This window comes from Pinus tabuliformis, chromosome 9 (assembly GCF_031772625.1).
Source record: "Pinus tabuliformis cultivar Carrire ecotype Pingquan chromosome 9, CPIR1, whole genome shotgun sequence".
Classification (NCBI taxonomy): domain Eukaryota; kingdom Viridiplantae; phylum Streptophyta; class Pinopsida; order Pinales; family Pinaceae; genus Pinus; species Pinus tabuliformis.
The window spans coordinates 1824449497-1824463282 of record NC_142307.1 but is presented as its reverse complement, the minus strand read 5'-3'; the positions used below and the strand labels follow the sequence as shown (position 1 = coordinate 1824463282).

Genomic DNA, 13786 nt, shown 5'->3' with positions numbered 1-13786 from the left:
AACAAGGGGAAATCCATCGTTTCTATTGCCATGATTCATCTCATGAGATACAATTATTTTTGTTTTGATATGATTTTGTATCATCCTTTCAAAACTTATGACTTGGGACATATATCATATTTCAATATCGATATTTGATGTGCCACTTAACATCTTTTACATCATATACATCAATTTTATTTTAAAATTTATGTAGCAATGTGTTTGACGTGGATGTTGCTTAGAAGTTGAAAAATTAAAAAGAAATGATTATTTGTGTATTTTTTAAGTTCCCCAATAATTCCAATATTTTCCTTGATATTCCCAATAATTTAACATTCAAACCCCAGATGATAAATTGTTGATAACAATAAATCTAACATTGGTCAAATCAGCATGGGTAACCAACGATAGAATCTGCCTAGTCAAGATAAAATAAGTTGAAACAAATCTTCAATTACATAAATTTTGGGCAGTTAAAACACTTTATGTGTATGCATGTGTGTGATGAAATACATGTATATACCACTGGTGTATCCCTCACTAGTACAAGTCAAGTGCTCCAAACCCTAGCAAGGAAGCTCATAAGAAAACCCTAGCCAACAACTCCTAGCTATGAATCGCTCCTAGCCAAAACTAGTCACTCCACCAAAGATCCTTTTTGTCACTTATACTTGCATCCCACAAATGTAGAAGATTGTCTCCTCTCTTCTCATAACAAGCACACTATGTAGCGCTAGAGTTTCCAACTACCACAAAACCCTAGTCTTCTTCTCTCAGAAGAGCTACAAAACCAATTGCTTCTTTTGCTCCTCTAGAATTTATCCCAAACCCTAGTCTTCTTTGTCTACATGAGGCAAAACCCTAAACCTAGTCTTCCCTTGAAATTCCTCCCAAAACCCTAACACTCAAGACAAAGAAAGCAAATACAAATGAAGAAGAGTACAAGTAAACATGTTCGCCCTTGCTCTCACATCTTTAACAAGCATGTGATTACATGATTGAACAAGACCAAATAATGAAAAGAGTCTCTTCTCCCTTTATTTGTACGAAAGGTGCGAAAGGCCAACAATTGAAAGTGGACCTCATCCATGACAAGAAAAATAAGTCTACGAAAGAGAGGACCACATGTGGAGCACTACAACTCTAGGTGACACAAGTCAAGCTCCAAGGCATATGTGATTACATGAGTGAATAAGTTCAAATGATGAAAAGACTCTCCTTTTATCTATATGAGAGGTGAGAGAGGCCAACAAGACAAAGTGGACCTAGCCCATCTACTAGTGACCAAAATCTACACAAGTTAGGCCCACATGTGGAACACTGCTCTACGTGACACATGTCAAGCACAAAGACATGCACATACAACAGGCAAGGCTCCAAGGTTGAACACTCCATCAAATGTGTTTAATGCCACTCCTCCTCCAACCCAACACTTGCTAATGCCCCCACACTCCCTCCTAAACCATATGTACCTCTAGGTCCACCCCTCCTGCATGATCACTCCTCAACCCAAGTGTCCTCAAATCAAGTAGAAGCCTCCATGCAAGCAACCAAATGGCCCTACTGACCATGTACATGTCAACAGTTCCAAGAAGCAGAGTACTCATCAAAAGGATAAAAAAATTCAAAATCATTATCACAATGAAGCTTCCAATTTGTCATTGTAATCCCAAATTCTACTATTTTTATTGTATAATGATTCTAGTATGACTATTAAGCCATGTAACAACACCTAGGTAAGCCTATGATTCTTCTCAAAGGATTTCACTCTAGGGAGACTTTTAATCTCCCCCAAATTATTTGTGTTTGTAAACACAAATAATTGGCAGAGTTTTTCTCCCAAATATACCCCAAAGCTAGGGTGGAACTCATTGATAAGGTCTTAGGTGAGTCCTAGTATTATCAAGTCAATGTATTTTATCATACTAGATCATGTGTCTTGTGTCGCAAAACTTGGTTGTGTAAAAAGAGGTTGTCCCTATGTATAAAATTCCCCTTCTAAGGGTTGATTATTGCAATATCTTGATGTAAAAGTGTGTCTAGGAATATTTTTGGTGAATGATTCCTCATAATTAGAACACCATTGCCAAAATATTTATTTAGACCCACTTAGAGGGTGGAAAAATATTTGTAATCCCCTCTTGAGTCTATTATTTAATTTTCTGGCAAAAATAAAATTAAAATTAGTCAGAAATTGTCAAAAAAAATGAGAGGAAAAAATTAATTACTCTCCAAGTGGAAAAATCATCTAAAAATTATTGAGGCTAAATTCAAGTCAAAATTAAAAGCCTCATTTCTACAGTAGAAAGTCCTAGTCCAAAAATTTGTTGGACCTAGAAGACTATTTTCCCAGAGAGTTGAAATTTTTGGACCAAGCAGTGAATTATTTTGCACAATTAATGATAATTCTATTTTTGAAGATCCTCCAGTGGTCCAGAAGTCACAGTTTGATCCCTCCAGCCCAGTAAACAAGGAAAATCGATTTTTTTTGGAGATTTGTGCCAGTTTATCAAGGGCTCGAAAAAAATTTAGGAGGATCAAGCCATGGATCAAGCTAGCCGTTATTTTCCACTTGGAGGGGTTTATACCTCTCATTTTCTATATAAGGAAGCTTTCTAGCTCCTCATTTGAACTTCAATTGATGATGTACTAACCTAAGCTCTACTGCATTTCTTTGATAATAAAGCATAAGTCTTTGGGGTTTCAATTCAAGGTATCTTTGTCTCAATGATTTATGGTGTGTCCTAAATGATTTTAATAATCTAATGGGTTATTACTGAAGACTGTTGTTTCATTGCCAGTGGTTGGATTATATATTTGCACAGGTATCTTGCATTAGGTATTGGGCTAGAGTAAACACTATAAATCTGGTAGATCTACCAAGTATCTCTAGATCTCTAGGTTTCTTGTGTGAATCAAACCCCTTTGAAACTAATAATCTATCTTTTGAGTGTGTAGAGATCTTCTGGTAATTCAGCCATTGAGCAACCCCTAAGTACATAGACTTTGGGGAGACTTTCGTCTTGTTTGGGGAGACTTTCATCTTGTTTGGCTTCTTGGCTTGATCTAACAATTTATTTTACAAGGAGTTTGGCCAATATATTAAAATAAAATTATTTTCATCACTTATTTCAAATTTCTACTTGGGCTATAAGAGATTTATTTGTTAATTAGAACTTGAATTTTCTTGTAGATATTGTGAAAGATTTGTAAATAAATTTACTAACCCTTGTATTTTTTTTTTGTAAATAATTATTCGGGGTTTTTATTTTCAAATTTCTTCTAGATCTTGTGGATGGCTCTATTTATATAACTTGCAGGTGTCAAAGACTCAAGAATTCAAAGGCAACTTTGAAGCTTGAAGGTTCAAGCCCTCACCTAGCCTAGACGACTAGGGTTTGGGCATACATTCACATTTGGAAGAGTCTTCCAAACCAAGGGAAGAAGGCGTTCAACTTTTAGGGGCAGATCTAGGCCTTGGAGGCCCTAATCTACCAAACCAAACTCTCATTTTCTCAACGTCTAGCCTTTTTGTGGGAGCCCCCTAAAGGCCTTATTTGCTATAGAAACTGGGATTTTCACAAGTATATCTAATCTGGAGATTTGGCAAGTGATCTTTGGTGGCTAGAATCATTTTTTTGTGGCCCATAACTCACTTATTTCCTTGATCAGGGACAGTCGCAAGGCTTTGGAGGCCTTTGAAGCCTAGTCACAGCCATAAGTAGCCTCATTAGGCTTAGCCGTAAGGGTTAGACATGGTTTTCACTTGTTGCATTTGATCTATTTTGAATCTAACCTTGTTTGCAGGCCTTAAATCAATTTTTGCAAGGGCTTTCAAGTGTTATTTTAGAGTTAGATTGTCATTGTAATTTTATGATCTATTGGGACTTGAACATTGGGTTTTGTTGTGGCTAATCTCTTGTCTTCTAGGGCTAGCGTTCATTTGGAGAAGGGTTTCTAAGGTTGATTTTTCATTATACCATCATTTCTAGCCTTTCTAGCCCTAGCCGTGGGGCCTAGGGCCACTAATTCATCTAGCCGCAAGCAATTTTTGAGAGTGATTCTGTTGATTTGGGGTAGCATCGGATGTGCTCTAGCCACGAAAATTGGTGGAGAGGCTAAGGCACATGAGATCTCCAATACCCAGAAAGGGTTTGGGTTTGGAAGATATTAAAATAATTAATATTTTTAATGGAGTCCCTAAGTCTAAACTTTGGGAAAATAAAATATTAACGTGAATTAATATAAAACTGTGTTAGAATCGTCCAAAAGACATGGATCAAGCCAGATCTAATCTTAGCCGTTGATTAGGGACTTAATCTCGGCTGTTGATTTGTCAACGAGAAAAGTATAAGAGGAGGCTTGAGAGTCACTTGGATAAAAAAACCAAGAGATCAAGATTTCGACTTTCTAGGGCTAGGTTTGCTGAGAAAGTTGAGAGAGTGATCAGAGTTGCAGCTGAGGGGCAGTGAATACAGACACAGAGAGGTAGAGATAGCACCGAGAAGATCAGCGCAGTAGCTGGAGAAAGGGACACAGAAGCAGCCAAGGGTTCACGCAAAGCCATCCAGGGCTCACGCAGAGGCAGCCAGGAGCTACGCAATACCTCAGAGGGCCAGCGTGGGTGACGCAAAGGGCCAGAGGACTGACGCAGGCCAAGCCAGAGTGACGTTGGGCTAACGTTGGGCCAGAGAGAGGCTGACGTTGGGGTTTCGTGGGGTAGATTGGAGCTGTGGAGCTGCTGGAGTGTTTATCCGGGATTTCAGCGAGTAGAGAGGTGCTACTGCCAAGATTTTTCTTTGTTGGGTGAGCCGGATTTGGCACCCAGATTGTATTCTGAAACTGCTTAATAAATCAAACCCTCAAATAGCTGCACCGTTTTCCCGCATTGGGTTTTTCCAGGGACATTAGTCCAAAAACAACAGTGTCACTTGTGTGCTTGTTTCTATTTCCTTCAGTTGATGATCTGTAATGTGTTGAGCATGTACTTGTATTTATTTCCAGTATTTACATGGTAAATAACTTGTTAATTAACAGAACAAGTAGGTAGGAATAAATCAGTAAAGTGCATGAAGGGTTTCTAACGTGTCAGACTTAGAAATTCCAACATGGTATCAGAGGGTGGTTGCAGATCACATGAGAACTGAGGACATCAGCCGAACAGAGCAACAGCAGCAGAAAACAATTGTCCCAAGTGACAGAAGTTGTTCCTAGCAGAGTAAGAGCAAGGAAGGGATGACGCAGTGCTTGCGTCATCAAGATTGAGCCAGGAAGAGGCAGCGCAGAGGCTAAGGGAGGCAAAGGCAGGCTCATGCAAAGGCCAGGAGGGCTGACGCAGTTGGCTAAGTAGGCTGATTCGCCGATGCCGGGATTGCGCAGAGCCTAGGAGCTCTAACCTTCAGTTTGTTGGGGTTTAGGAGGCTGTGGGTAAGTTGTAGAGTGACGCTGGTGGGGTACTATAGTCAGAACAGTACCTAACAGGGCAAGGCCAACGTAGAGGGAGTTGCTGCCAAGGTGGATTTCTAGCCAAGGAATCCAGATCAGTGTTGCAGTTGCACAGACGATTGGAGAGGGGCATCTCCACATTTGGCAGAAGGGTTTCCAGGAGGGAAATCGAGGCTCAAAGGGAATCATACCGAGAACTTCCAGGAGGGAAGTAGAGGAGCAGCGAAATGGCACTACACAGAGTAAGAGACCAGGACAGACTGGACAGAGCCTCAAACTTCGTAGTCTGGAAGGCCAAAATCTTATCCGTACTAGACAGGAATCGTGTCAAGCACTTTGCCTTGAGGACGATAACTATCCCAGTTGACCCGGTTGATAATGACAAGTACGAGGATGCAATGGCGAGGGCTAAGAGTATCATCCTTGATGGGGTCAAGGATCATATAGTACCACATATTGCCGAGAAGAACACGGCACAGGAGATGTGGGAGGCCCTGACCAAGTTGTATCAGCATACTTCCATGCAGAGGAAGATGCTACTAGAAAATCAGTTGCGATCATACCAGATGAAGAAGGGAGAACAGATCGACCCATTCCTCAGTCAATTGAAGGAGATCCGGGATCAGCTGACTTCCATAGGGGCAACGCCGGATCCAGAATTGATGGTGAGAACAACCCTGAACGCAATCTTAGAAGACTGGGAGGTGTTTGTCCAGACCATACTGGGTAGAGCTGCCCTTCCAGATTGGGAGGAAATGTGGGTTGCTCTTCGCCAAGAAGAGATCAAAAGGCTGACCAAGGCGGGAAGCAGTGGCAAGGGGATCATAATCAAAAAGGAGGAGGAGGAGGATGTTGCCCTAGCATCTGAGGGAAAGCAAGAGAAACGAAAGAAGAAGGACCTCTCCAAGGTCAAATGCTTCCACTATGGGGAGCTGGGTCATTATGCGACCCAGTGTCCAAGGAAGAAGAGTAAGGGAGAGGCCTCCAAGACTAAGGCAGCGCCAGCAAGGGCAGAGAAGGAAGTGGAGATAGACAATGATTGTGCCATGAGTGCTCATGTGCCACTTCAGAAGAAGTGGGGAGACATCGAGCTGTAGTCAAGAGGACTACAGGCGATGAGGGGTAGGATCCTCGAGGTACCCAACCTCTTGGATTATACCTTGCTACGGGAGCCCCGAAGAGGAGTAGCGGGATTGGCGGATGTCGGTAGAGACGGATGCAAATGGAGCGATAGAGGGAGCTCCAGTGCATGATTCCCAGGACAGCGCGAGGTTAGCAAGCTGCAACAGTGCGAGAGGCACAGGAGTGTTGCACCAGTGCAAGATGGCACAGAGAGGTGTGCAACGGTGCGAGATGCATGGAGTTGTTGCAGTAGCGCAGAGGTCAGAGAGGGAGCACTCATCAGTGACAGAGGGAGCTTCAACATTAGGAGTGTTTCTAGCCTGACGGAGATGTCAGAGTTGGGAAATCAGTTACTTACTTCTCAGTAACTGGGTTGCAATGCAGTAGTTAGTAGTGCGAGTGCTATGGGCAGCATGATGAGAGGGGTTGTAGTGCAGATGCAGCAATGGCAGTGGCAGGGCCATGGGCAGCAGCACGGATGCAGAGGGAGTTGCAATACGGATGCAACAGTGGTAGTGGCAGGGCCATGGGTAGCAGTACAGGATGCAGCAGTGCAGAGGATGTTGGGCAGCAGGCTAGCATTAGCACAGGGACCGATGCCGGATAATCAGAGTGATGCTCAGTGAGGAGTATTGCTAGAGCACAGTCCTCGCTAAGAGGGAGTGTTGATTTGGGGTAGCATCGGATGTGCTCTAGCCACGAAAATTGGTGGAGAGGCTAAGGCACATGAGATCTCCAATACCCAGAAAGAGTTTGGGCAGATTCTAAACAGTTTGGGAGATATTAAAATAATTAATATTTTTAATGGAGTCCCTAAGTCTAAACTTAGGGAAAATAAAATATTAATGTGAATTAATATAAAACTGTGTTAGAATGGTCCAAAAGAAATGGATCAAGCCAGATCTAATCTTAGCCATTGATTAGGGACTTAATCTTGGCCGTTGATTTGTCAAAGAGAAAAGTATAAGAGGAGGCTTGAGGGTCACTTGGAGAAAAAAACCAAGAGATCAAGATTTCGACTTTCTGGGGCTGGGTTTGCTGAGAAAGTTGAGAGAGTGATCAGAGTTGCGGCTGAGGGGCAGTGAATACAGAAGCAGAGAGGCAGAGATAGCACCGGGAAGATCAGCGCAGTAGCCGGAGAAAGGGACGCAGAAGCAGCCAAGGGTTCACGCAGAGCCAGCCAGGGCTCATGCAAAACCAGCCAGGAGTTGCGCAGTACCTCAGAGGGCCAGCATGGGTGACGCAGAGGGCCAAAGGGCTGACGCAGTGCCTCTAGAGGCTGACGCAGGCCAAGCCAAAGTGACGTTGGGCTAATGTTGGGCCAGAGAGAGGCTAACGCAATCCCTAGAGGTTGACGCTGGGGTTTCATGGGGTAGATTGGAGCTGTGGAGCTGCCGGAGTGTTTATCCGGGGTTTCAGCCGGAATATCTGCTTTCGAGTATAGAGGTGCTACTGCCGAGATTTTTCTCTATTGGGTGAGCCAGATTTGGCACCCAAATTGTATTCTAAAACTGCTTAATAAATCAACCCCTCAGATAGTTGCACCGATTTTCCCGCATTGGGTTTTTCCGGGGACATTAGTCCAAAAACAACAGTGTCACTTGTGTGCTTGTCTCTATTTCCTTCAGTTGATGATCTGTAATGTGTTGAGCATGTACTTGTATTTATTTCCAGAGTTTACATGGTAAATAAATTGTTAATTAACAGAACAAGTAGGTAGGAATAAATCGGTAAAGTGCATGAAGGGTTTCTAACGTGTCAGACTTAGAAATTCCAACAAATTCATCGTCTATTTGGTTTCTAGGCTAACACTTTGTGTTTGCAGGTGTTTGGAAGCCTAAATATTGCCAAATCATTCCTCTTTGGTGCCTCAAATTCCCTCATTTGACATTGAAACTAGGCCACAAGGCTTGGAGGGTTTGCTCATCCCCTATCATCTCTCTTTCTTGACTGTCGTAAATGTTCCAGATCTGAAGATTAATATAGCCGTGGAATAATCATCTCATAATCACCTTAAAGAAGCCTTAAAACTAATTAACATATGCCTAAGACACCTAAAGAAACATCATACATTAACTAAGGGATTAATCATTATTATCCTAGCTTATTTGCAAGTGATTTTTGGGACTGTTATCATAGTGATAGTAGGTTGATCTGATTGGCATAAGCATTCATTGAAGTCTAGTGCATCTTCTTAATGACCATTGAATGATAAGTATTGGCTAAACGATTGCATTTGTCTCTCTTTGATTTTGAGGATAAGCTAGTACTCTACGCACTATCTCTTGCATTACTCATTTTGCATCCTTGCATTCTTCCATCTTTGCATAACATCACATAGGTAATTAAATGCATTTGTTAGTCTCGTCTTACATTGTTGCTCACTGTTAGCAATCTCATTGGTGCTAGTTGCTATTATGCTTAAAGAAGTGTTGCAAGTCTCTATTGTTTCATAACATAAGTAATAAGAAGATATTGCCTTCATTATTGTGCTCTAAGTTTCTCTTGCTCCTAATCGTTACATTATAAATAAGAGGAACTCTAATAAGCATCTTGGATCATTGAGTAATTAATATTGCTAATCTTGTTTCATTGGGATAATCTCTAAGTGTTCTCTAAAGTGCTTCCTTAATTGCTATTGCCATCTTGTAATTTTAAATTGAGAAGTGATATTTGAAATATCTTGGTTGCAAGTAATCTAATATTGTCACATTGGAGCATTTTACATATTTGTAATCTCATTGAAGCAAATCTAACATCATTTGCATCTTCATTCTAAGTTAGAAGTGCATGTTTAAAATTTACCTCCAAGCATAAGCTTGGTTGTAAGAGAGATAGGACCACCTTCTTCACCCAATTTGAGAAGTCTAGACCCTCATTCGCAATTAACATAGGTGACCTTGCAGTTCTCTTGTGGGCAATCCCTTGTAGGAACAGAGGCACTTGAGTGGTTAGAACTCCAGGGGAGGTATCGTTAATGAGGCCTTAGCCTCCTTCCCGTGGACTTCTCTCTACAACTTGCATTTGTGACTAGCTTCAAAATAATTGAGAGGAAGGATTCACCTAGATTAGGCATTTAATTAAAAATAACCAAGATCTTGCATCTCACATTAGATTAGATCCTGCACTTCATCTAGGATAGATTTTGCATCTTGCAGCAACTGTTCATCCGATAACTTGACATATTGATCTTTGTCGTGCAAGTAATTAATCTTAAGGCTCTGGTCTATCTTAAGAATCTAATTTGATTGTGCTTAATAATCTTACTTGTCACATAATTTTAGTTCAAGTTGCTAGGACATTCAATTGTATCTCCTAAACTTGTTGGTTTCCAACGGGTTTCTCATCATTCCATCTGTAGGGACTACCCCCCTTAGCCTACATTTAGGAGATAGCTTAAACGGAGAGGGCAAGGATCAAAGTGACAGCCCCTGCCCTGAGCGTTGTCACATTAGGTGTACAATTTGGGCGACAACAGGCCCCATGCAATCTAGGGCTCAATGCCCTCGTTCAACATGCCCAATGCTTACTCCACCAAGGTGCTTCCTCCAGACAAGCAACCCACTTTCCATGTGCACATCATGAAGAATGTCATCAAGTTGTCTATGTCTCCAACACACCAAGGAAGTGTGCCACATAAGCAACAAGATAGTGTAGCAATCCAAGAGTAAGTTATAGCCAAATGTGTAAATCCATATTGGGACAACTAAGGGTAATCGAGACCAACTCTAGCAATCCAAGAGTATGCTATAGCCAATGCGTAAATCCATAATGGGGCAACCAAGGGTAATTGAGACCCAACTCTAGCAATCCAAGAATAAGCTATAGCCAATGTGTAAATCCATATTGAGACAACCAAGGGTTATCAAGACCAAGTCTAGCAATCCAAGAGCAAGCTATAACCAATGCATAAATCCAACATGGGACAATGAAGGGTAATCATCCCACCATGCACCCCACATGACATGAAGCACCCCAAGTATTGTGTAAACACTTTATGAGTAACCCTAATACTGAATACTCATTGTAATAAAAGGAAGCCAAATCTATAAAAAAAACAGATTTTATTGGCTTTTTTTTGCTTTAGCAATGAGAAATGTGAACACGATTTAGTTTTGTTTTGTTTTTTAATTTATGGACACCTAATCTCGGCAGCAAGCAGCATCTTCTAGACAGCAGGCACATTGCAAACCATCTCTTCCAACTCTTCCATATCCTCTAGTCAGTGACATATCACTGGTTTCTTCTCTATGGCCTCAAATGTTAGAAGAGTCCCTGAGGTATCTAGCTTAGAGGTGGTGTGTGCCTCCCCAGCTCCTCATCCTCATATGGCAGTCCTAGGAGACTTTGAGGTTCACTTCCTGGTCCTTGGTTGTGATGCTTGGGTGGCATCCTCGGGTTCTCAGCAGTGCTCTCACTTTCCTCCGCTTTTGTACCTAGCCCTATATTATTTCCTTGGCTTTTTTATTTGTATATCTTTGATGATACTATAGAGTCGATTAGTTGTGTTTTTATCTTGCTTTCCTGAAAGCAAACCCGTTTTGTATGGACATGGATGTACTTAGTAGTTCCATTGACCTTTTTATGGTCAATTGTTGGAGATTAATAAAATTATCTCATCTTCTCTATGGATTTTTCAATCAAGTTTTAATCTAGTTTTATTTTTAATTGTTGAGATTCTTGGCAGTCTGTGAGGTTAGTAATCCGCAACTATAGTTTAGAACACTCCTCTTTATATATGCTATATAGAACGGTAACAAAACAGTGACAATCTGCAACTGCGGAAGCAAAGCATCAGTTAAATTAGAAAAAGGTATTGGCACAACTACCTGATTCTAGGTTCAATTCACAGGAGAAGATATTTTGTTGTACAGCAACCAAATATCAGGTATTATGTTTTATCATGGTATTGAATATGGGTTCTCACACACGATTTTCATACATAAATTTGCAAACTAAAGCATAGCATTTGCTTCCATCGAACACGAACATATTCTGCTTGAGTCCTAAATTCCAGCTATTTGTATTACACAAAGGAATTAGGGAAAAGAATACATGCATTGAATAAAATCAGATTTTCGCAAAGGAATTAAGGTAAAAAAAGACAGCTGCATACAATAAATCAAGTTTTCTCCAAAATTCCAGTCATTTGTATAACACAAAGGAATTGGGGAAAAATACCTGCATAAAATAAAATCAAGTTTCCTCTGCATAATTTTCCGTCAAATGAAACGATATAATAAAAAATGATAAGACAGGTACCTTGGAAATTCAGAAAGAAGCTCAGCAGATTGTATCTTGATTGTAGATTGGATGCTCCTTCCTATATGACCGTTACTGACAATTTCTTTTACTAGTTTACCTTTGCCAGCGAAACCTGAAGTGGATAAACAAAGGAAACAAAGTTTTGGAATAAGCCACAGATCGAACCTTGACCTTACGGCCAATTTAAAGTAATAAAATTGACGATGTTGCAAGGGTTTTTATCGAGAATGTGTATATAGGAGCTAAACCTTATAATTTCTTTATATTGAAAATATTTATAAAACAATTTTTGTTGTCCGTGTTTGTCTAATTATAACAAAGCGTATGCCCAGCCTGTATATTCTTGAATCAATTTCAGTGTATTGGTAATCTTTCTAATAAAATGAAATGATATTTTAAGGTTCACGAGATTAAAAATAGTTTATGAGGTCATTAGTTCTCTTTTTTCGCCTTTTGCAATTCGGTCCTTTTCCGATTCAAATTGATGATGAGCTGACCCAACCTACCAACAATCCCCTCGCTAAAAAGACAATGCCAAGACACTGATGCTAACATGTTCTCATAACTTTCTCTGATGTATTTGAATGCATCACATTCCAAAATGAAATGTTTTTCTGATTCCACACCCCAAAAGTGCAAAATGTACACACCCGTTCTTCCCAAGCTTCTTTAGGCATTTTCCACCGTCATGTTTCACACCGAAGTTGATGTGAGTTGGTCCTTAATTGAGCAATACGAACCTTTGCCCTCCACGAAATGCTAGCTCCAATGAACTCTTTTTGTTGTAAATTACACGTAGGGTTGAATTCCTCAATGTAATATTTCTTCTTTCTACCCAACTATTTTCCCCATACATTTTTATGAAACTTCTCCATAACAAAATCCTTTAGCTCCTTGCTATTTGTGGGATAGACATTGAGGTAGATGTTCCATTTTTGCATCCATGTGTAGTTTTGTTTCATCCATGTTTTCTTTCTTTCACTAATGCCTTCATTGAAGATAACATTAGGTCATCTACCTACTCTCATTTGTTCAATTCTTTTTAGATATCTTATGAACCGCACCATAGTAATTGCTTCAATGGAAGTTGCTCCTGTTTCACTCAACATTATCTCATAAGGTACTAAACTTTTTATTTTGAACTTGCTCATGATCAAGCATTTTTGGGTTTTCTCAATTTGTTTCCATTTTGAGACGAGAGTGTTGCTAGCCCACAATTCACACCCATATAGCATCATTGGACAGAGTAGGAGTCCAAAAAAGCACTTTAATCGTTTTCCAATCCCATAACTCTACCTCTCTACATCTGTTTTGAAGAGCATATAATGCTTTCCACCCTCCTAAAATTCTCTTCTTTCTGCAGTCCTCCCGATTGAGTTTGTTGTTGAAATCAATCCCAAGGTACTTGTACTCATTTACTTCTTCAAGAATGTTGTCTTCAAAGAAGAAATTATGTTGGCTATGCTTCCTTTTATTAGAAAAAATCATTATTTTGGTTTTGCTAGTATTGACTTGCATCCCCACTGCTCTACAAAAATGTTCAAGGGCATATAAATGCATTTGCAATCCATGGGCCGATTTAGAAATCAATACAATATCATCAGCATATAAAAGAAGCTTTATCACAAACTCCCCCAACCGAACACCATCTCCACATTGCAGATTTAGCCACTCTTCCAATTTATCAATATATAGACCAAAAAGAGTCTAGGATAGAGGGCAACCTTGCTTGACTCCAATGTCACTTCTAAAGCTTTCTAAAATACCTGTTGAGGGTCTCATTTTGACTTCCACTTCTTCATAAAGTTTATGGACAGTGGCTCTATAATGCACAGGAATTTCAAGTTCTTCCATTCTACGCCACAACTTATCCCTAGGGACTATGTCAAATGCTTTTTTGAAGTCAACAAAGCAGCAAAATACTTCTTCTTTGTCCTCCCAAACCTTTTCAACAATGTGTCTCAATGTGATG

General features: G+C 40.3%; 1 protein-coding gene across 5 annotated transcripts in view; it reads right to left on the bottom strand.

Moving 5' to 3' along the window:
- Window positions 1-12054, bottom strand: part of LOC149156086 (uncharacterized) — a 203550-nt gene extending 191496 nt beyond the window's left edge. For 2 of the 5 annotated variants that reach the window (XM_089437904.1, XM_089437901.1), the window contains exon 1: window positions 11812-12053. The gene's annotated coding sequence lies outside the window, so the exon portion shown is untranslated. Of the gene's footprint in view, window positions 1-11811 lie in introns of all 5 variants that reach the window. The other 3 variants (XM_089437905.1, XM_089437903.1, XM_089437902.1) reach the window with 3 other exon arrangements.
- Window positions 12055-13786: the final 1732 nt, after the last annotated feature.